Below are 22,438 nucleotides of genomic sequence, written 5' to 3'. Positions count from 1 at the left end.
GGTGCCTTGCCGCTAATAATGTAATATTCAGGTCAATGATGGCATCAGATAAAGGGAGGCAATGACGTCAGCTGATGAAGGGAGGCAATAACGTCAGCTGATGAAGGGAGTCAATGACGTCAGCTGATGAAGGAAGCCATGGAGAGCAGCTGATGAAGGGAGCCAAAGGGGAAGATGTTGAAGGGAAGCAATGACGTCAGCTGATGAAGGGAGTCAATGGGGTCAGCTAGTGAAGAAAGTCAAGGAGGGTAGCTGATGAATGTGGTAGAGGGCAGTTGTAGTCAATGAGGGCTGCTGATGAAGGGAGCCGAGGGTAGCTAATGAAGGGAGTCAATGAGTTTAGCAGATGAAGGGAGTCAATGATAGCTGATGGAGGTAGTCAATGAGGGTAGCATATGAGAGTCAATAAGGTCAACTGATGAAGGGATCCAAGGGAAGCTAATGAATGGAATCAATGAGGGCATCTGATGAAGGGAGATAAGGAGGGCGGCTGATGGAGTCAATAGGTCAGCTGATGAAGGGAGTTAATAAAGGAGGGCAGGTGAATTGAGAGAGTATGAGAGAAACTGATGAAGGGAGCATATAAGGGCAACTGCTGAATGCAGTCAAGAGGGAACATGAAGTGAGGTAATAAGAGCAAAAGACGAAGGGAGGCAATGAGAGCAACAGATGAAGGGAGCCAATGAGGGCAATTGATAAAGGAAGTCAATGAGGGCAGATTATACTGATGAAGTGTGTCAATGAGGACAGCTGATTAAGGGAGACAAGGATGGCAGCTGATGAAGGGAGTCAATGAGGGTAGCTGATGGAGGGAGCCAATGAGGTCAGCTACTGAAGGGAGTCGTACGACAGATCATTCTCAGTTGATGAAGGGGTCCAATGAAGGTAGCTGATGAAGAGAGTCAACGACGGCAGCAGATGAAGGTAGCCGAGTGCAGCTAATGAAGGGAATCAATGAGGGCATTTGATGAAGGGGTGGGGGCATTTGAAGAAGGGAGTCAAGGAGGGCAGCTGATGGAGAGAGGTAAGCTGATGAAGGGAGTCAATGAGGTCAGTTGATGAAGGGAGCCAATGAGGGCAGCTGATTCAGGGAGCCAATGATGGCAGCTGATGAAGGGAGTCAAAGAGGGCACTTAATGCCAATGTTGATGAAGGGAGGCAACGACGGCAGCTGATGGTGTCGATGACGTCAACTGATGAAGGGAGACAACGACGGCAGCTGATGAAGGGAGTCAACGAGGGCAACTGATGAAGGGAGTCAATGAGGGCAGCCGGTGAAGGGAGTCAATAATAATAATAATAATCCGCTTTTATATAGCGCTTAATACATCGCAACGAGGTGTCTAAGCGCTTTACAGATATATAAGGGAGTCGATAACTACAGCTGATAAAGGGAGTCAATGAGGCTAGCTGATGAAGGGATTCAGGAGGATTGCTGCTGAAGGGAGTCGAGGGCAACTGGTCGAGGGTGCCTATGAGGGCAACTGGTCAAGGGAGCCTATCAGGGCAGCTGATGAAGGGAGTTGATGAGGGCAGCTGATGAAGGGAGTTGATGAGGGCAGCTGATGATGATGAAGGGAGGCAACGACGGCAGCTGAAGGGAGCCAATGAGGTCAGCTGGTGAAGAGAGTCAATGAGGTTAGCTGATTAAGGTGGTCGAGGAGGGCAGTTCGAGTCAATGAGGGCTGCTGATGAAGGGAGCCGGGGGTAGCTAGTAAAGGGAGTCAATGAGGATAGCTGATGGAGGGAGTCAATGAAGGTAGCATATGAGAGTCAATGAGGTCAACTGAAGAGATCCAAGGGATCCATAAGAACAACTGACGAAGGGAAGCAATGAGAGTAACAGATGAAGGGAGGCAATGAGGGCAGCTGATGAAGGGAGTCAATGAGGGCAATTGATAAAGGAAGTCAATGAGGGCAGTTTATACTGATGAAGTGTGTCAATGAGGACAGCTGATGAAGGGAGACGAGGATGGCAGCTGATAAAGGGAGTCAATGAGGGTAGCTGATGGAGGGAACCAATGTAGTCAATGAAAGGAGTCGAGGGCAAGTGATGAAGGGAATCAACGACGGCAGCTGATGAAGGGAGCCGAGTGCAGCTAATGAAGGGAATCAATGAGGGCATTTGATGAAGGGGGTAGGGGGCATTTGAAGAAGGGAGTCAAAGAGGGCAGCTGATGGAGGGAGGTAAGCTGATGAAGGGAGTCAATGAGGTCAGTTGATGAAGGGAGTCAATGAGGGCAGCTGATGAAGGGAGGCAATGAGGGCAGCTGATGAAAGGAGTTAAAGAGGGCACATAATGCCAATGCTGATGAAGGGAGGCAACGACGGCGGCTGATGGTGTCGATGACGTCAACTGATGAAGGGAGACAACGACGGCAGCTGATGAAGGGAGTCAACGAGTTTAGCTGATGAAGAGAGTCAATGAGGACAGTTGATGCTGATGAAGGGAGTCCGATGAAGGGAGTCAATGAGGTCACCTGATGAAGCGAGTCAATGAGGGCAGCCAATGAAGGGAGTCAATAAGAGCTTCTGATGAAGTGAATGAGGGCAGTTGGTGAAGGGAGTCGTTTGCACAGCGGCAAGCAGTCAGCAGGATCTTGTTGCGGGCATCTCTTGAGTGCGCCGCGTGTACTGGGGTCTACTTGTAGGTCAGCATGCAGGGCTTTCCTTTTTGGCTTCAGTGACTTGCTGCATCTCTTCCCAGTTAATTTCATATCAGTCCGGACTCCGATGCTCTTTCTTCCCAAAAGCAGCAAGAGCAGAGTAGATGCCGTCACGTAGGTGGTACCACTTGCTGTCAATACTTCACGGGATCTTTGGTACAGCATGTGTTGATACGTGGGTGCTTTGGTTTTGGCATGGTCTATCTTCTTATTCTCAGTCTCATCTTACTGAAGATAAGGAAGTGATGTGTCACAATCAGCACTGTGAAATCTGTAAAAACCAGGACGCTGCACAGCTCTGCATTCCTAGTAACAAGGTCCGAGCTGGTGCCAGTGTTGACATAAAGATTGTCCCCAGGAGGCGTGACAGATATTAATAAAGTTGGTGGACGAAGTAGGTGAGGGGATTTTGATGAAGGGAGTCAAAGGAATCTTGACAGACAACAGCATAATCATTTATTAGGATCGTAGACGAATTCGATTGCCGATGTGGGCAGTTGATGAAGGGGTCAAAATAATCTTGGTATAAACACCAGCATCATTGGTATTGATGACAGACGAAGTTGATTTCCAGTGAGGGTAAATGACCTATAAGAGTCAAAAGAATCTTGAAAGACATGATTAAAGATGGTATACAATTGTAGGCGATTGCCAATGAGGGGGTCGTCAACAGAATCATGATCGGATAAAAAAATAATGAGTGTCAACTCTCATGTAGGTACAAAGCTATTTTCTTAACATCAAAAAGTAAATTCTACAAACATAGGTCAGGATGATGCTTAAGCCAGACGTCTAATCGGGGTGCAAAGTGTATTGGTACTTCAAACTCAGCTTCGTAAGCCATCTCAATTGACTTCATAGTTTCAGAAAGATCATGAAGTGACATTGCTGTATTGTTCCTCGGGAAACTGATCCGCGCTGAACTTCGTACATTATCATGCGGGATTTTCTAGTCCGCAGGCCGATAGCAGATTTTTTCAACCCCTTGTAAAGCGAGTGTAAATATTTGGGGCATTCCATACCTGAAACAAACAAGAATGATAATAAAAAATTGTTGGCTTTGAAATTTGATAAATTAAATTGGTCACTAGATCTACATGACGTAAAATTAATGAATAATCGTTTTCACCTTATCATAACCACAGTCACCATCCTGGATTCTATTTATGATGTCAGGCCTATCTGTATTTGTCCGACTTTGTCATGAACTATATCTTTCTATAGAAATTTATAAATAGACCTATGTTGCTGCTTGCCTGTTTTTATGATTACTTGAATCTATAATCCTTGGTAATTTGAGTAAAATCCATGTCTTGACCTATCACTGTATTACGTGTATGGGACTGTATTCAAAATCACAATATTTATACAAGTTCACTTCACTACAATGTTGGAAACCAACATAAAGCTCTATAATAAATGATACAGGCATAATAAATATGCCTACAGAAATTTTCAAAACTAATTAAATAAACTTACCACCGTAATCAAAACGAACGAGACGATGTATGATGACGAAGCACATAAAACAATACGATAATTATGCTTTATAGCGACTCGATGAATTCGATTCGAAAAAGCCGAATACTCGCAGCATCCCTACCTTTTATACCAGCTAAATGCTTATCTTCAAAAGGCAGGATTCTTAACGATGGCAAATAAGGCGCGGTATCAACCGTTTTTTTTATCAAAAATTTCAGACTAAAAATTGAGTAGCGTTTACGTAACACCGCAGCAATCTTCGAGACATGAAGTAATACATTTTACCGTCATAGGTTAAGATCAAGCTTAAGCCAGGCGCCTAACCGGGACCCTAAATATATGATTTTTTCCTACGAATCCTGGAATTAAACTAGACCTCACAACCCATCTCAATAAAATTCATAGTTTCACAAATATCACGAAATTAAATTGCTGTATTGTTCCCCATGCAATTGACTCGCGCAGATTTTTGTTCATTTTCACGCGGATTTTACCTATAATTTATAGGCCGATAGTGAATTCCATCTCAGATATTAAGGGCATTCCATACCTGAAACAAAACAAGAGAATCCATGTTAATCAAATTTGTTGACATTGATGATGGCTCTAAACTTTGATAAATAGAAATGGTCACTAGATCTAACTGATGACGTAATATTAATTATCGTTTTCACCTGATCACAATAATAATCATCCTGGATTTTTTTATGTTCTTAGGCCTATTTGCCGTGAAATAGATCTACCAATAAGAAAATATTAGTAGGCCTACATTGCTGATAGTCTTGTTAATGATTGTCTTTTCCGTTGTATTGTATTTGCCTACAACCTCTTTCCTATCTGGGATCCACTTTAATTTGAGTGAATACCAGCTCTCGTCATATCACTTCTTTACATGCATGGGACTTTGGTTTTGTATAAAAATATTGTCGATCAAACTCAGAAAAAATATAATACAGGTTCACAACAATGTTAGAAACGAATATAAAGTTAAATATGCGTTATGTAGGCCTAATTAATGTAAAGTACTAAAACTGAACTTACCACTATAATTAAAACGAAACGGTGCATGATCATCGACTGAACGCCGAAAACAATATATGCCTAATGACCGTGCGAGTGAATAGCAAATGAACGATTTGATCGATAGCCGAATACTTGACTTTTTACCAGTCAAATATTTATCATCAGAAGGCGGATTGCAAATACGGCGCAACATTAACCCTTTTATCGAAAGAGTCTGACTAAAAAGTGTAACATTTAAGTAACAACGCAGCAATCTTCGTGATGTGAAGTAATAAATTTTACCGACATAGGTTAAGATCAAGCTTAAGCCAGGCGCCTAACCGGGACCCTAAATGTATGAATTTTTCCTACGAATCCTGGCATTAAACTTGACCTCACAACCCATCTCAATAAAATTCATAGTTTCACAAATATTACGAAATAATATTGCCGTATTGTTCCCCATGCTATTGACTCGCGCAGATTTTTGTTCATTTTCGTGCTGGTTTTTCTTAGTCTACAAGCCGAGATTCTATCTAGACCGTGTGTAGATATTCGGGGCATGTATTCCAAACCTGAAACATAAAGAAGAAACAATGTTAATGAAATTCATTGGCTTTGAAATTGGCTTTGAGCGTTAGATCTAAATAATAATGGCATGAAATTAATGGATATTCATTTTCGCCTGATCATAGTCATTTCATCCTGGAACTTTTATGTTTTATAAACCTAACTTTGTCCGATTTTGTCGTAAATTTTCAACAACAAAAAAACATGTTAGTAGAACTCTATTGCTGCTAGTCTGATTAATGATTATCATTTTCTCTTCGTATTTGTTCTCCTAAAACCCAAGCCTCTATCCTATCTAGAATTCATGGTAATTAATTAAAAAAAGTATCGACCTTTATTGAATTACGTGCATGGGACTTTGGTTTTATTCAAAATCACAAAATTCATACGAATTCACTAAAATATTGGAACCGAATATAAAGCTATTTATACATGGCATAGACCTAATTTAGAAAAACTAGTAAAAGTAAACTTACCATTATAAATCAAACGAACGAAACAGTGCAAGACCGTTGACTAAACGCCGAAAACAATATAACCATCGTAAGACAGAATATCGAATGAACGATTCGATAGCCGAATAGCTTTAGATTTTTTTTACCAGTCAACCTTCAGAAGGCAGAATGATCATAACGATTGTAGATAAAAAGGTGCAACATCAACCGTTTTTTTTTTCTCGAAAGTCTTGGATTAGAATATCACTAGCGTTTAGGTAACGATGCAGCAATCTGCGTGATGTGAAGTAATAAATTTTACCGACATAGGTTAAGATCAAGCTTAAGCCAGGCGCCTAACTGGGACCCTAAATGTATGAATTTTCCTACGAATCCTGGCATTAAACTTAACCTCACAACCCATATCAGTAAAACTTATAGTTTCATAAATATCATGAAGTGATTGCTACATTGTTCCTTTTGTCAATTGTCTCTCCTGAATTTGTAATCAGATTGTGGACATAAACTTGAATTGAAGTGAAGAAGATAATCGACACTTGGCAGAATTTTCTCCATTTTCATGCGGGTTTTTCCAATTACAGTCTCGAGTCCAAGGACTTCCGTCTCAATGTGTCTACATATTTTGGGCATTCCAAACCTGAAAGATAAACAAGAAACCATGTTAATTCGTTGGCTTTGATAATGATGATAAAATATAAAGCTACTCATACATGTCGGTCTTATTAATGTAACAGCCATGTTAACACCTTGATCCTCTCATTAGATCTATTTCACGAGATAATAACCATATCGTCTTGCCATCTTTGATAATGTTAGATCTATATTTGATGCGATCTATTGAAAATAGGGATATAACGATCATCGTTGCTATTATTTTGCTTTTCTACTTTATACTGTTTTAGCTCGGTGAACGAAGATAAAATTAGACCCTTTCTGATGCAAGACAATCTTGATTATTGGTAGGCTGATATGTAATTGCAGTGAACTATCAATAGACCTATGTTTATGCTAGTCTGATGATTATCATTTTCCCTTACGGTATTTTGTTTGTCTCAATACTCCTTCCTATCTAGAATCTACGGTTATTTGAGTGAATACCATGTAATGTCATAATACTGTATTATAACATGATTATGTTATATCTATATGAAGTTATGAAAATAAAAAATCATTGAAAGAAAAAAATGATAATACTGTATTACGTGTATGGGACTTTGTGATTCCGCTAAAAAATATTGTCGAAACAAAACGACAAAATCCATTCACTGCAATGTTAGAATTGAATAATAAAATGTAAAGCTACAAATAGATCTCATTAATGTGATTATAAAACATTGTCAAAAAATAATAGATAGACTATGCTCATAAGATCTAAGATACGAAACAATGAATGGTAATCCATTTCACCAGATAACTTGCAATCTTTTGTGATGTTAGGTCAATATTTTCTATGAGCTAGATAGAAAATATGACACGAAATTCATTGTCCTGTTCACTTGACAACAATCATCATTAAATCACTATCATGATCAAATCATCGTTCAGATCTTTGCTTTTCTACTTTTTAATGTTTAAGCAAAGAGTATTAACAGAAGTAGACCTATTCTGATGATGCAAGATAGTCAAAGACCGTTAACATTCTATCTTCGTAAACATCCATGGTCCCTTTCCTATTTAGGACATTTAATTAACGATATCTATATTACTACCGTAGGTGTGGGATCGTTATCTCTTCAACATGTTCAATATTTCCACACAAGAATTACGACAGTTATATCCACATTTATCATATCTGTAAGATAATATATCCCAAGATGTTGAATGCTACTCTATTTTCACCCACATTTTGTCTTAACATATTGGTTCTTTTCGACTCACTGTAGCTACACTATAAAATCTGACAATATTAATCATGAGCCATCATCTCGTCGCACTCATACTTGAGTGGATAAATAATTGTCCAAGGGCTTAGAAACTATGTGACCGTGTGCTGAATTCAAATATTTTTCGAACGATAATCAGACTAGAAAAATAAAGAAAAATAAACGATTATACAATAATCAAACCTGTTAACTGCAAAAATGATAACAAAATCATTGGAATTAAACTCACCTTGTTTAAGCGTACGAACGGAACGAACGGATATTTCGATAAGGACAACGTGATGTCCCGATGCGAAAATGATTTACGTCTGAATTATCGATTATCGATAAGAAAAATAATAGTAATAGTCATTAATATAGCGCCAACTATCTAGATCAGAGGCGCCCTAATACTATTACCCCGGCTTAAGCTTGAGCTGCCGTTTCCAGCGCTCTGCCTTCTAGAAATTAATCCTGCCGGGTACCCATTCACCTCACCTGGGTCGAGTGCAGCTCAATTTGGGTAAATTTCTTGCTGAAGGAAAACACGTCATGGCTATATAGGATTCGAACCCACGACTTTTTGAATGAAAGACGAGAGTCTGAAACACTAGACCACGACGCCCCCACTCTCATTTAAGGTGATTTCGTCTGCCGAATCTTGGCGTTGGAAATCATCTTAACTGTTTCGAAAAGAATACCGAATCAGGGGGCCCGTTTCATAAAGAGTTACTGTTGTAGCTTTGCAAGTATGGCAACTACCATGGCAACAGGGCTCAGCAGCTAATCAGAATTAAGGTTACCATGATACTTGCTATAATGGCAAAGTTACAACGGTTGTAACTCTTTATGAAACGGGCCCTAGAAATAACCGAACGATTCGAGATTTGTCGGGAAAAAAGCCTTACAACCTTTTTTTTTTCGAAAAAAAAGTTGTAAAGCTTTCGGCAAACAATAAACATTCTTTTCAAAATAATTTGATTACCCGCAGGTGACAACACAGCAATCTTCTTGAAATGGCACCTTGAATTTTACTGAGATGGGCTAAGATCAGGCTTAAATTCAGGCGCCTACAAGGGGAGGGGGTCCTATCAAACCTACATAACTTACTCTACGATCCTGGCAATAAACCTAAACTTACGACCCATCTCAATAAATTTCAAAGTTTCATTAAGATCATTAAGTGATATTGCTCTATTGGTCTGCGGGTAAAAAGACTCACTCATACAGGAACTTTGTTCAGTCTCAGCATTCCCACCTGTTCCAGCCGACAGTGTATTCAGGTTCACAATCCATGTCCAAATCAACATCAGCACAAAAACACATATTTCCATTTCAAGATCCAGTGAAAAGGTCTCTTTCCAAAGGTCCACAAACATGTCTGTCCGCAAATGTTCACCAAATTATTGAGTTCAAATCGACAGATGAAGGGTAGAACAACCGACCAGAGACCCATCAACAAACCTCGCGTGAGATTCGGATTAGTCTCGGCGAAGTTCTCCAGTGAAAATAATGTCTCTCAGGCAAACGATAAGTGAAGAGTTCTTTTGTCGAATGAAAATAAGTTACTGGTAAGCGATTCAGCATCTCAAGTCCTTGATAGTATTAAATCTCAGTAAATATATAGTCGCGAAGATTAGCTAACTGCTGTAAAAGTCTTCTGAAGCACAGTGAGGCACTGTCGGTTTTGCTGAAGCGAAATTTTGCCTCTCATGCAGAGATGGATTCCCGGATGGATATGGGCGAGGAATGTGTAGTAGTTGAGATTGTAGTCGGGTTCAAAATAAGCAGAAACAAAGTTCTTTGTAGGAAAGTTGCTTGTATTCACTTGAATCTTTACTCCTTCATTACTCCATTCCAATGAAAACTGTAAACAAGAACATAGTAAAATGCAATTACTTTAGCTAATAAAAGACTAAAAGTAATGTATGGTGTACAGGTCCTAAATATTTGTTACACATAAGACCAAAATGATTAGATTAAGTGGCACGAAACCATATGTAGTCGAAATGGTAATTAGGCCAAATTAAACTTAGACATATTGGCCAGTATTCTGGTGGAAGAGCCGTGGTGTAGTGGTTCTGACTCTCGCTTGTAAACAGAGGGTCGTGTGTTCAAATCCCACCGCGGTCTAGCGTCCTTTGGCAAGGCGTTAATCAACACTTTCGCCACTCTCGACCCAGGTACTAAATGGGTACCCGGTAGAATGCGAAAGATATCGTATGTTTGAATTTGCCAGCACCATAATGAGGCTGCGATGAATGCAAGGAATGCTCCCCAGGGAGTGGAAATTGTGCACTTTTCGTGCGGGATTGAAATGAATCCAATGACCGGGGTAATATATTGCTGTAACGCGCTTTGAGCCATTCGGGGAAAAGCGCTTTATAAAAATTGGCTATTATTATTATTATTCTGAAGTCAGGTTTAACTTAGACCATGGTCTAACTCTGTGCCAAAATTATGGGAAGCCAAAAGTGTCAAAAATTTTATTAAGTTGTATGTTTCTTATGTTTACTGTGCTCTTTCTTGATTCACCGATGGTGAAGACAATCATGTATTCATACTTCCTAAACAATTATAAATGATTTAAGAGCCAAATGAGCTGAAATATGATATCTCTACCGTTAGTGATTAATGTAACAATTGGCTATCCATACTTAAACCACAACTTTAAACCTGAGTTTAAGTTAAACCCGACTTCAGAATACGGGCCATTGGCATAGGCAGAGTGGTAATAGACTAATCGGGTGTTAGACCACATGATAAGTTGTAGACCAAATTGTGATTAGACGAATCACATATCGAACAAAATAAATAGACAAACTATTCCACAATTATCATTTAATTGTATAGAGACCATTTCCACATCAACATTGGTAAAATTCCAGTTGCAATATTATGAAGAAAGGTTTAATTTTTTTGCTAACAAATTGGCACTTTGGAGAACCAATTCACCCCTGGTTACATAGGGCCTTTTTCATTCAAACAATCTAATAATTTGATAGTCATTCTAAACCTAGACATAATTCCGTGTTAACTTTTTTTATTTTTTTAAATCCCATGTTCCATAATACAGACACAAAAAACGTATACACCCACATCCCCCACACACGTTTGGTGATTTTCAATTCATAACTTTTGCAACCAACATGACCAAGATCAGTAAAAAAACAATTATAACTAGGATAAAGGACACTCTGGTGTTTCACCAATTAATAGCCACCTCCCCATCCCGGAAATTTTAGCCTTTTGTCTTTTGTATCTGCCTGTTAAAAAATGGTCCTAACTTTTGTTCTTATTCTCGATTATGTCTTAAAGCCTGACAAAAGCTTTGATAAACGGCCAATAATGGGATGAGGATTCTTTTTTAAGATGAAAATATTCAAATCTGAAATATGTAGCGCCCTCTCTCAGCGATGCTTTTAGTTTCCTTTGTAAAAAAAACCCTAACAAACAAAACATTCGAGCAGTTATCTCACACAGTTAGTGGTTGAATATAAAAAAGTTATGGAGAAAGGTCATCTGAAATTTTCATCCGATTTCATGCTCTGGAATAGGTTTAATATCAAAAAGGAAAAAAGTTGATATTTTATTTTGATCGGGCAGCTAATCAAGATAGAATTTTATATAAAATTGCAAAATTTATCCTGTAAAACACATTTTCCTTTCACATTCCTCGCACCATAACTATTAAAGGGCATGTATATTCATATAAGGCATCATCCCCTCCCTGTCTCTGATCACAACTTAAGATTATGGGGGTTTGTACTGAATATTGTTTTGGGAGGGGCGTGCAAGATTGTGCATGCTCCCCCCCCCCCCCCAATTAAAGGGGATGCTCCAAGATGAAAATATGATCTTTAACAGATAAATAAAATAAAACACATCACCGAAAATCTGATAAAAATAGGACAAGGAATAACGAAGACATTTAAAAGATTTTCGTTATTCATTATATTTTTATGCATGTCATAAACAAATTGATGTCATTACCACATATGTTCTTTTGTATCTTTATTTCAGATTTTATTCTTCAAGAAGCTTTTAAAATGGATTGACAAATGATTTAAATGCATGAACTATTCATTGTTACGTCAGTTCACCTAATGAATATTCATGAAGACATGCAGATATCTGTCCTCACAAAATAAAGCTAAACTTTAAATTCAATAACTTGTCTTCATTATTTGTTGTCTGATCTTTGTGAAATTTTCAGCATTTTGCTCGGTGGACTTTACTCTATTTATTTAGACATAGTTCAGCCCGGAGTATCGCCCCCACCCTTTGACAGCAATATGAGGATACGCCCTTCAGAGTCAGTATAACACAATCTCTATGGTTGGGAATTAAAAAAAAATCATCTCATCATCACTCCGATAAACTTGGATTTGTTGATTATAACAAGAACAAAAAAAAAGACATGACCCCAAAACATGTTAATCTATAATAGGTCAGTGGTTAAATAAAGGTACTTACTTTAGGGTGACTGTCATGATCAATCTTAACTTCTGTCTTTCTTTGACGAAACTGTCAAGCTTTTCAAAGTCGATTCACCTCTCTGTGTTTCTCGAGATTACTGATTTGAACCTGCAGAAATAGGAGGGAGGAAAATTAGAAAAATATAACTTAATTGCTTATCACTAACATGTTAATACATCCTTATAAAATAAAGATCATGAACATAAACTTTAGACTTAAAAAAAAAACACATAATGGCGATGATGATGATGATGATGATGAGGATGTTGATGGGGATGAAGATGATGAAGACCCTAAAGCCCTCACCTATGCATGCCAAATTCCATTGAAAATATTTGTGGGGTCTCTCAGGGGGGGGGGGGCACGGATCGGAAGTGAAGACCATTCTGGCACCTCTCCCCCACTTAAAATAGAATTGACACCCCTCAAGCTTAAGATAACAAATGGAATGCCTCTGGCAGTCTCATCTGCATCGTGCGATTCAATATAGCAGCAGTGCTGATTTCGAAAACTACTATAAAATAATTATTCACAAAAAACACCATTCATATAATGATACAATACTACGTTCAATGACAATAAATGACATACAATTTTGACCTTGATCATGCGACCTAAGACTTGTCAGTGATACTTGATTACCCCTATATCCACATTCTATAATGTTTGAAAGTTATGACATCAATCTAATAATTACCTCCAAAATGGCCAGAGTTCAATGACCTTAAATGACCTTTGACTTTGGTCATGTGACCTGAAACTCGCACAGGTTGTTCAATGATACTTGATTACTCTCATGTCCAAGTTTCATGAATCAGATCCATAAACTTTCAAAGTTATGATGGTAATTCAACAGATACCCCCAGCTTGGCCAAAGTTCATTGACCCTAAATGACCTTTGACCTTGATCATGTGACTTGAAACTAAGGCAGGATGTTTAGTAACACTTGATTAACCTTATGTCCAAGTTTCATGAACTAGGTCTATATTTTTTAAGTTATGACATTTCAAAAACTTAACCTTAGGTTAAGATTTTGATGTTGAATCCCCCAACTTGGCCAAAGTTCATTGACCCTAAATGACCTTTGACCTTGGTCATGTGACCCGAAACTCAAGCAGGATGTTCAATAATACTTCATTAATCTTATGGCCAAGTTTCATGAACTAGGTCCATATACTTTCTAAGTTATACTGTGACAGTCATTTAAAAAACTTATCCTTAGGTTAAGATTTGGTGTTGACGCCGCCGCCGCCGTCGGAAAAGCGGCGCCTATAGTCTCACTCTGCTTCGCAGGTGAGACAAAAATTATATTCCTAAGTTAAAGATAAATTTGGTGCCCTTCCATCCCCGAGTTCACAACCAATTTGGCAGCCCTTACTTTCGCATCAAATCTCCCCACCCCTTTCCCCGGATACGCGCATGATTCAGGGTGTGTCGAAATAAAGGTAATCCGAATAAAAATATAGTTTTATTTTAAAGTCCAGTCATTTTTTAAAATCCTGATCATGCTGAGACCGGTACTGCGTGAAATTCGGCAAGCTATATTACGTCATTCCAATCTTCCCCCTATTCCTTATCCTCGGCAGCCCGGTTATATATTTTTTTTCTTCTCTTTCTTTTTCATTTTGAATTTCAGCTTTTTCTCCTAGCCCATTCTCATTATTTTCACTTGTCTTCATTTCATATCTTCATGTTTATTTCTGCCTCTTCTATTTTCCTCTCCCTGCACCCTTTCGCAACCGATTTTATCAGCCCTGTATTTCTTTTTTTTTCTCTCACTCGTTTAGTATCATTCCGGGGTGATTTGTTCTTTCTCCGTGTTCTCTCCTTCCCTCTGACTTTTTTCCTTCCTTTTCCCTTATCATCTTTTCTCTATTTTCCCGGCAAAGTCTACCAAGAAGGGGATGAGACACAGCCCCCCCCCCCCCCCGTTACGCCACTGGACATGCGTGGTACTAATAAGGTTTAGTTCTTTGATATTCTAGTAAATTCAAAATTTAATATTCAATCATCTTAATTGTTGCTCTAAGATGGTATCATTTTAATACCCCCTGTTTTTCTATAAAAAGTATAAAGGTGTTTCAATAAACACATTTTATATTGCCATATTACGTTGCAGTCCCTTGCTCTCATGTGAATTAACCCGATTCAGTGACACGACATTAATTTCGCTCCTGCGACAATTGCTCCCGCAATTGATCCAGTCTTAATATTTCAGAACTTAGGGTTAGAGTTAGAATCGAAATAGAATTTTTGGTTTAAATAACTAAAGTATGAGGATTAAGGTTTATCTAATTTTGGAGAATAGGTTTTATGTTTGGCTGAACGTGAGGATTTTCCATCGGAGCAATTGTCGCCGCGGCATGAAATGGAACCAACTGCACAACGTCTCAGCATGTTGTGTGAGTGGGTCCACACACAATATTATACCAACTTGTGGCTTTTTTAAAAACAATAAATAAACAATTTTTCGTGTTATGACATAAACAATAATAGGCTCAAATATATAACTAACCTCGTTTCATCCCCAATCAGCTTCTTCAGATACAAACTATCATCGGATGCAATTTCTGTGAGAAGATTTTTCTCCGCAAACAACGATAAGCGTTTCGTCGCTGAAACCACCATCTTGCTTCTCCACCATCTACCCTATGTTATTTTATACACTGTATGATATGTCAGGCAACAGGTGCAACACCCACACCAACACACAAAGACCTATTCAGCGAAATTGAATGGCACCCATGCATGGTCAAGCCTATAATAGTCTTTGGCTTCAGACAATTTTTACATGAAGTGAATCTATGGTATAAAAGAACAAAACTCATAACGGAGTGTATCGCACAGAATGTTACTAAATATTGCAATGCCGTTATGAATCGACTTTGCATTTTGAAACAAAGAGGTTTGCGTGATTTTCAAGTTTTTCAATTGATTAATTTACTGATTCCTGATTTGCTACCCATATCGCTTAAGTAAAGAAATAGTCATGCAGAGCTGCTTTCCATGTTTCCCGTCACTTCTCTATTATACCATCCCAATGCAAACATACGGGTTCAGTCATAATGATATGGTTCTGATTCATGACTTAGTTCACATTGCTAAAAAGTACATTGGTGTAAATCCGTGACGTCATACTTTTCAAGTGGGGGATGAAACAATAGATCATCCCCCCCCCCCCCCCGAAAAAATAGATTTACCGCTCGGATTTACGCTTCATTATTTTATCTCTTCCACAATAATTTTGATAGACCAGGGGCCCGGTTCATAAAGGACTAGCAACTGTTGTAACTTTGCCGTAATGGCAACCACCATGGTAACAGGGCTCAGCAGCCAATCATAACCGTGGTTTCCATGATAGCTGCCATAATGGCAAAGTTAAAAGACAAGTCCACCCCAACTAAAAGTTGATTTGAATAAAAAGGGAAAATCCAACAAGCATAACACTGAAAATTTCATCAAAATCGCGGATGTAAAATAAGAAAGTTATGACATTTTAAAGTTTCGCTTAATTTCACAAAACAGTTATATGCACATCCTGGCTGGTATGCAAATGAGGAGACTATGACATCATCCACTCACTATTTCTTTTATATTTTATTATATGAAATATTCTAATTTTCTCCTCATTGTCAAGTGATACAACGATTAATTCCTCCCTGAACATGTGGAATGAGCGTTGTTTAATACTATATGGTTTAGTCAAGTTGGTCCTTATTGTCAAATCTATAAAAATGAAATATTGTATAATTCAAACAATAAAAAGCAAAAGAAATAGTGACTGATGGACTTCATCGACTGAGTCACCTAGTTGTGCATATCACTGTTTTGTGAAAAATAAGCGAAACTTTAAAATGTCATAACTTTCTTACTTTACACCCGATTTTGATGAAATTTTCAGCACTATGCTAGTTTGATTTTTCTCTATTTATTCAAGTCAGCAGTTTCCTGGGGGTGGACTTGACCTTTAAAACAGTTGCAAGTCCTTTATGAAACGGGCCCCTGAAGTCCTTTGAAGGTTAACAATTGAAACAAAATTATTGAATTCAGATTTTGGAAAAGAGAGATCTTATACCATAAAATATCAATGAAGAAAAATACGGCTATGCACTGGCGTATATTTGAGAGAAACATCATGTCTGTGAGGGTGTGAAGGTGTATGCGTGTGTGGGTGTGTGTGTGTATTAGATTAGATTAACTCAGGCACTGTGGCTGCTTCTACCCCCTACCAAGGTCTGTGCTTGGAGACTAGTTCACCATCACCGAGCTTGATGCAGGTGCGTAACATTCTTTTGTCACAAATAAGATCAAAGTTATGTGGTGAGCATTTTTTTCCTTGAGGATTCCACGGACGAAATGACAAAGGGACTTGAAATTCCTGCGCAGTGGCCTAAATTCAGTCCGAGAACGGGGAAGGGGAGAGGCTGACGGGGAGGGAGAGGGGATGAGCTGATGTGTCCAAATATGGGGGAACTAAAAGTCATGTGTGTATAAAGGAGTATCTAAAATGGATAATCCTGCAAAACTCAATTTTGGTGATGAATTTTGATGTCTATCATGAAATGTGTTTTTCAATGGCTGTTATTGTAAGTACATTCGGGTCTGATGACCACGTGCGAGAGAGCATATTTTTGAAACTACAAGTTACACTGACTGAATTGTGTCTTACAACTTCTTACAAGCAGGGGCGAAAATCTCTCCCCACAGGTAGGGGGGACCAGGGGCTGGAAAATTTGACAAGCAAAAAAAAAAGGTGTGAAGGATTGAAGAAAAAAAATCAAATCGGTCAACAAATAAAGAAGAGGCATTTTCTGTGATTTATGAATAAATTTCGCATAAATTAGCATAAGTAATTTTCTACTGAGAATTTAAAAATTCTGTGTAGAAGTTTGGTGAACCTCATGAAGCTCTACCAGATGCAAGAAAAAAAAATCAAAATCGGTCCACAAATAAAGAAGAGGAAGCATTTTTTTTTTTTTTGGAAAAATGCGCATAAATTAGCATATTTAATGAATTTCAGAATTCTGTGTAGAAGTTTAGCATCCCCCACCTAGTGCTATCATATAAAGCAAACCGAATTGAAATCGGACTTGAAATGGCGAAGAAGAAGCATTTTGAAATTGTGGACGGACGACAGACGCCAGACTATGGACGACAGACGACGGACGCCACCTCGCCACGGCATAAGCTCATCTGGCCCTTCGGGCCGGATGAGCTAAAAATTAGTGCTCAAAGGGCTCTTTAAACAAATGAAATAAACTAGAAATTTGACGTGTCCAAAGGACACAGATGCCCCCGCTTAACGCGATCAGAAATTCATTCAATATACTTGAACTTGATATCGTGCAGAAACCTACACACACCAATAATTTGGTTAATCTGTTGATTATTCCCTAAGTTACTATTCAGAAACCAACTTGCATATATAATGAGCTTTGACCTTTGACCTGCAGACTTCGCAATCGAACTTAGCCTGTATTTTGCTGCTATCTACCTACACACACCAGAATTCTTTGAAAATCTGTTGATAATTTTCCAAGTTACTATGCAGAAACCAACTTGCATACTTATAAATACCTTTGACCTGTGGGCTCCGATTTTAAACTTAGCCTGTATTTCGGTGTCATCTACCCAGACACCAAACATTTTTTAATCTATTGAATATTTCATAAGTTATCATGCAGAAACAAACTTGCATATTTAATGAGCTATGACCTTTGACCCGCGGACTCCGAATTCGAACTTAGCCTGTATTTTGGTGTCATCTACCTACACACCAACAATTTTTTAAATCTGTTGAATATTTCATAAGTTATCATGCGGAAACCAACTCGCATATTTAATGAGCTATGACCTTTGACCTGCGGACTCCAAATTCAATTCTTAGCCTCTATTTTGGTGTAATCTACCTACACACAATTTGTTAAAATCTGTTGAATATTTCATAAGTTATCATGTGGAAACCAACTCGCATATTTAATGAGCTGTGACCTTTAACCTGCGGACTCCGAATTCGAACATGGCCTGTATTTTGGTGCCATCTACCTACACACCAAGAATGTTTAAAATCCATTAAATATTTTTCGAGTTATTGCGCAGAAACCAAGTGGGGGGCGGACGGATGGACGGACAGGGGCAACGCTTAATGCACCCTGCGGACTTCGTCTGGGGGGCATAAAAATACTGAACGAGGGCGCGAGGTACAAAAAAAGCTTGAATCCTAACAGCTGTGAAATGCAAAAATTTGACTTCTAACGGCTGCAATATACTTTTGTGATAACATTGATATATGCTCGAGTATAAATCACATTATTGAACCTTTGCTAGAGCTTTGGATGGGCTTCAAAATGTTTATCATTAGTCGCCTACAAAATGGATAAAATATTAAAGATGCGGGAAATATTCATATCCTACATCTACTACGTCAATCAATCATATTGATTTGATCACTGCCATTAATTATGACTAATTATACCATTTCCTTGAAGCAAGAGTTAGGTAAAGCTTAACATATTATTCATGACATTTATACAAACTTTCCCCCACTCATCCCCCCGTGTCCCCTGTAAAGGATGTATTGATTGGTTTATGATCAAGTTTACAACCATATTGAACCACATTTTCGCCTCTTCATTCCTCACTGTTAAAAATAATTTAAACAACGCTGCTTACAATGTGAATCACACAGTAGTTATTTAAACATTTTAAACAAGTTTTTAAAATTTTAAACAACAAAGTTTAAATTCAAATATTTAGGCCCTGATTATCAATAATTTATGCATGGTTGTTTGAGATTCTAAACACTTGTTTAAACTGTTTAAACAACTACTGTGCGATTCACACAGTAAACAGCGTTGTTTAAATTAGTTTTAACAGTGCTCTTCTTCAACATTTTCACCATCCTCCCCATCCTTATCATCTCCAGCTTAATTATTATAATCATGAACAAATATTACCATTTTGCTTTATAAACATGATAAATATATTATTCAATTTAATTAGTTTTGATCCAGGGAAGTCATTCTTTTCAAGCAATCTGCTTATGACAATTATAAGCAGCAAATTGTAAATGTTACAATTATTTGGTAGTAGATCATACACTCTTACAATAATTGGGCAAAAAATGCCCAACTTTTAACCAACCCTGGGCTACATACTGCCCACACAACTATTGGTTAAGATCTGCCCAAATTGGGTAATAAAAACTAATAGATGGGTGAAAAATTGGCTAAATTTGATAATTGCCCAGAATATATCTATATATGTTTACCAACATACATTACCCAACACAGTGGACAGTATGCTGCCCAGCATTTTAAGTGTGAATTTGTTTAGAATGAAAGTTTTTAGTCCATTTTTTCTTTGATTCATGCGAAAAAACAGTAACCAATATACTGTGTTTGTTTTTTAGTTAAATATTTATAATCTACGAATGTTATGAAAGCAGAAGAAAAAAAATCAAATCATAACCACTAGTCCTTCCAACGTTAGGTCTTAGGACTATAAGTTAGATCTACATAGTGTACCGTTTCGGCGATACCACTTCCGTGACTGATGGTGAGCATCATGGGCTGATATACCGAGGTTGTTTTACCTGACTGCTAAGAAAGCGCGAATGCCTGTGAGCAAGCAACCAGGGGACCAACGGCTTAAGGTCCTCTCCGAGGGACCTGGTAATGAGGATAAATGCCTTACCAAAGGGCACTAGCGCACCAGTTGGGAATCGAACCCGGGTCACCGGAATCCGAAACCCCCGCTCTACCGACTGAGCTATCGCGCCTGATGATCGAGTTGCTATATCAGGGAGATAGATACGAACCATACTAGCATTTATGTTCCAACAATTTTTATAAGGTGAGATGAAATGAAAGTGTTTCAACAATGATAATCTTTCGTGCAGAAATTTCGGAATGAAGAATATCTCCTCCCCTTTCCTCACGGTAGTAAATTTGTGAAGTCAAGGATGATCGATTAACAATCCGTGATCGATTGAAATAATATCGTTATCGAACATGTGAAAAAATGGCAAGCTTAAAGTTTGTGCACACAAAACTAAATTCTTTCAAGCAATTATTAAGGGAAAGTAAAACCTTGATATTACACAGTGAATTATTTAAACTAGAAAGGCTAAGGCTAGGCTACAGTTTCATGGTCCTAATCCTTTCAATTCTATCGTTAGATCTAACGTTCATGTCGCTGACATTAAAATCTTATTAGATCTAGCTAGAGTCTGCTTTAACATTAGGACAAATTTCCAAAAGGTTTCATAATCTCATTAATATCAGAAATATTGCTATATTGTTCTACGGATAAAATTACTCACTCAGTCATACAGGAACTTATGTTCAGTCTCGGTATTGTTATATGTTCCCGTTGATGGCCTTGGCTTGGCCCCGATGTCTCCCGACTCCTTTTAGGCATCCATGCTCGCTGAGATCCAAACACTGGCATCATCAGTTCCAAAACAGTTATTAATTTCTGATCCATTGAAAAAAACATCCACAAATATTCATCCATCCATAAATGTTCACGAATAATCAAGTTCACATTGATAAGACGTAGATCTACAGCTATCAAAAGGTGTTCGGAGATCAATCTCGCGTGAGAACGGTGGGGTTCGGATTGGCCTCCCCGGTGATGATGGGGCACTGCGTGGTCAAGGTCTGGCGTGAAAATTTCTCTGAGTCCGCTGACCAGAAAGATAAGACCAGTCACAGTTTCTGTCCATAAAACCTTTTCAAACTGATTCAGATCAAGTTTTTCATGTGAACGATTCCAGCACTGACGAAAATAAATCATCTGATATGGGAATGCTGTCTGGGGCACAGGGTATTCCCGGTTAGTTTTACCAGATTTATTGGACATCCAAGTTCTTCAACCTCGGCCTTGGGCTTGGGGGAAAGGATGCAATAACGCTCGCTCTTTGTGACGTATTAATTTTTTTCACAAATCTCGTCGTCTGCACCGTTCAATGGCGCGAATTTACATAACATTATGATAGAATGCATCTGAACGAAGAATGCATCATAAAAAATATTCAAAGGAACATGATATCATGCAATAATGAATGTACATTTCGGATAAACATGGGGCGAGGATCCAGGGGCGCGGTCTGGCCGTGCCTTAACCCCCGGCTTAACCCATCCCAGCAAACTTAAAATATATGTATAGGCTATAGATGTAGGGGATGTAACAGAAGAAAACAAAAGTAAGAAAAAGAAAACGGGATGGATGGGACCAATAACAAATCTTAGGATTGGTCGAAAATTTTTGATTGTTAGAGTTTTGTTTTTTCAACTCTCCTTGTTTTGCCCTAAAGGGGAAATTCACCCTGACGTGAAGATGGTTTTAATAAAAATATAAGAAGCACTGGCGTCTGGCGGTTCCACGGGGGGGGGGGGGGGGGCGGCACAGCTGGCTCGTGCCCCCCTCCCTTTGAGAGGCACAATTAAAATTTGAAATGCATGGAAATATAGCGTAGTCTTTCAGCCAGACCCAGTTATTTCAAACTTATGAATAACAATAAAAAAAAATATGAAGACCTCATAATATCTTATTAATGCTGAATAACTGTGTGTGTGTGTGTGAGTGTATTTGAGTTTTGTCAGACGTGTATCAATCAGATATGATTATTAACGTCTGGGACCGACCTTTAACGTCACCATCCGAAAGACGTGACCAGGGCTCGAACCTCTGCATCAATTTGTAACTTCCCCACAGCTTGGATTACAGGCGCACTGGGCAACTGGGCGTTGTGGCGCCCAGAATAACATTGAGATATAACGTAGTCTTCCAGCCAGACCCAGTTATTTTTTTCAAAATAACGCTATAATAGTAATAATTAAAAAAAACTCCAAATCTAAGACCAAACAATCCTTCAAACTATATAAGAACATGTAATATAAAAACAAAGGTTTAGGG

General features: G+C 38.5%; 1 long non-coding RNA gene across 1 annotated transcript; it reads right to left on the bottom strand.

The window, feature by feature from the left end:
* Window positions 1-9,540: 9,540 nt before the first annotated feature.
* On the bottom strand, window positions 9,541-20,904 carry LOC135155786 (uncharacterized). The gene is made up of 3 exons (XR_010294958.1): window positions 20,841-20,904; window positions 12,514-12,624; window positions 9,541-9,904 (listed from the first exon to the last, which is right to left on the bottom strand). It is a non-coding gene; the product is annotated as an uncharacterized LOC135155786 (long non-coding RNA).
* Window positions 20,905-22,438: the final 1,534 nt, after the last annotated feature.

Source organism: Lytechinus pictus, chromosome 10 (assembly GCF_037042905.1).
Source record: "Lytechinus pictus isolate F3 Inbred chromosome 10, Lp3.0, whole genome shotgun sequence".
Classification (NCBI taxonomy): domain Eukaryota; kingdom Metazoa; phylum Echinodermata; class Echinoidea; order Temnopleuroida; family Toxopneustidae; genus Lytechinus; species Lytechinus pictus.
This window is presented reverse-complemented; position numbering and strand designations above follow the sequence as displayed.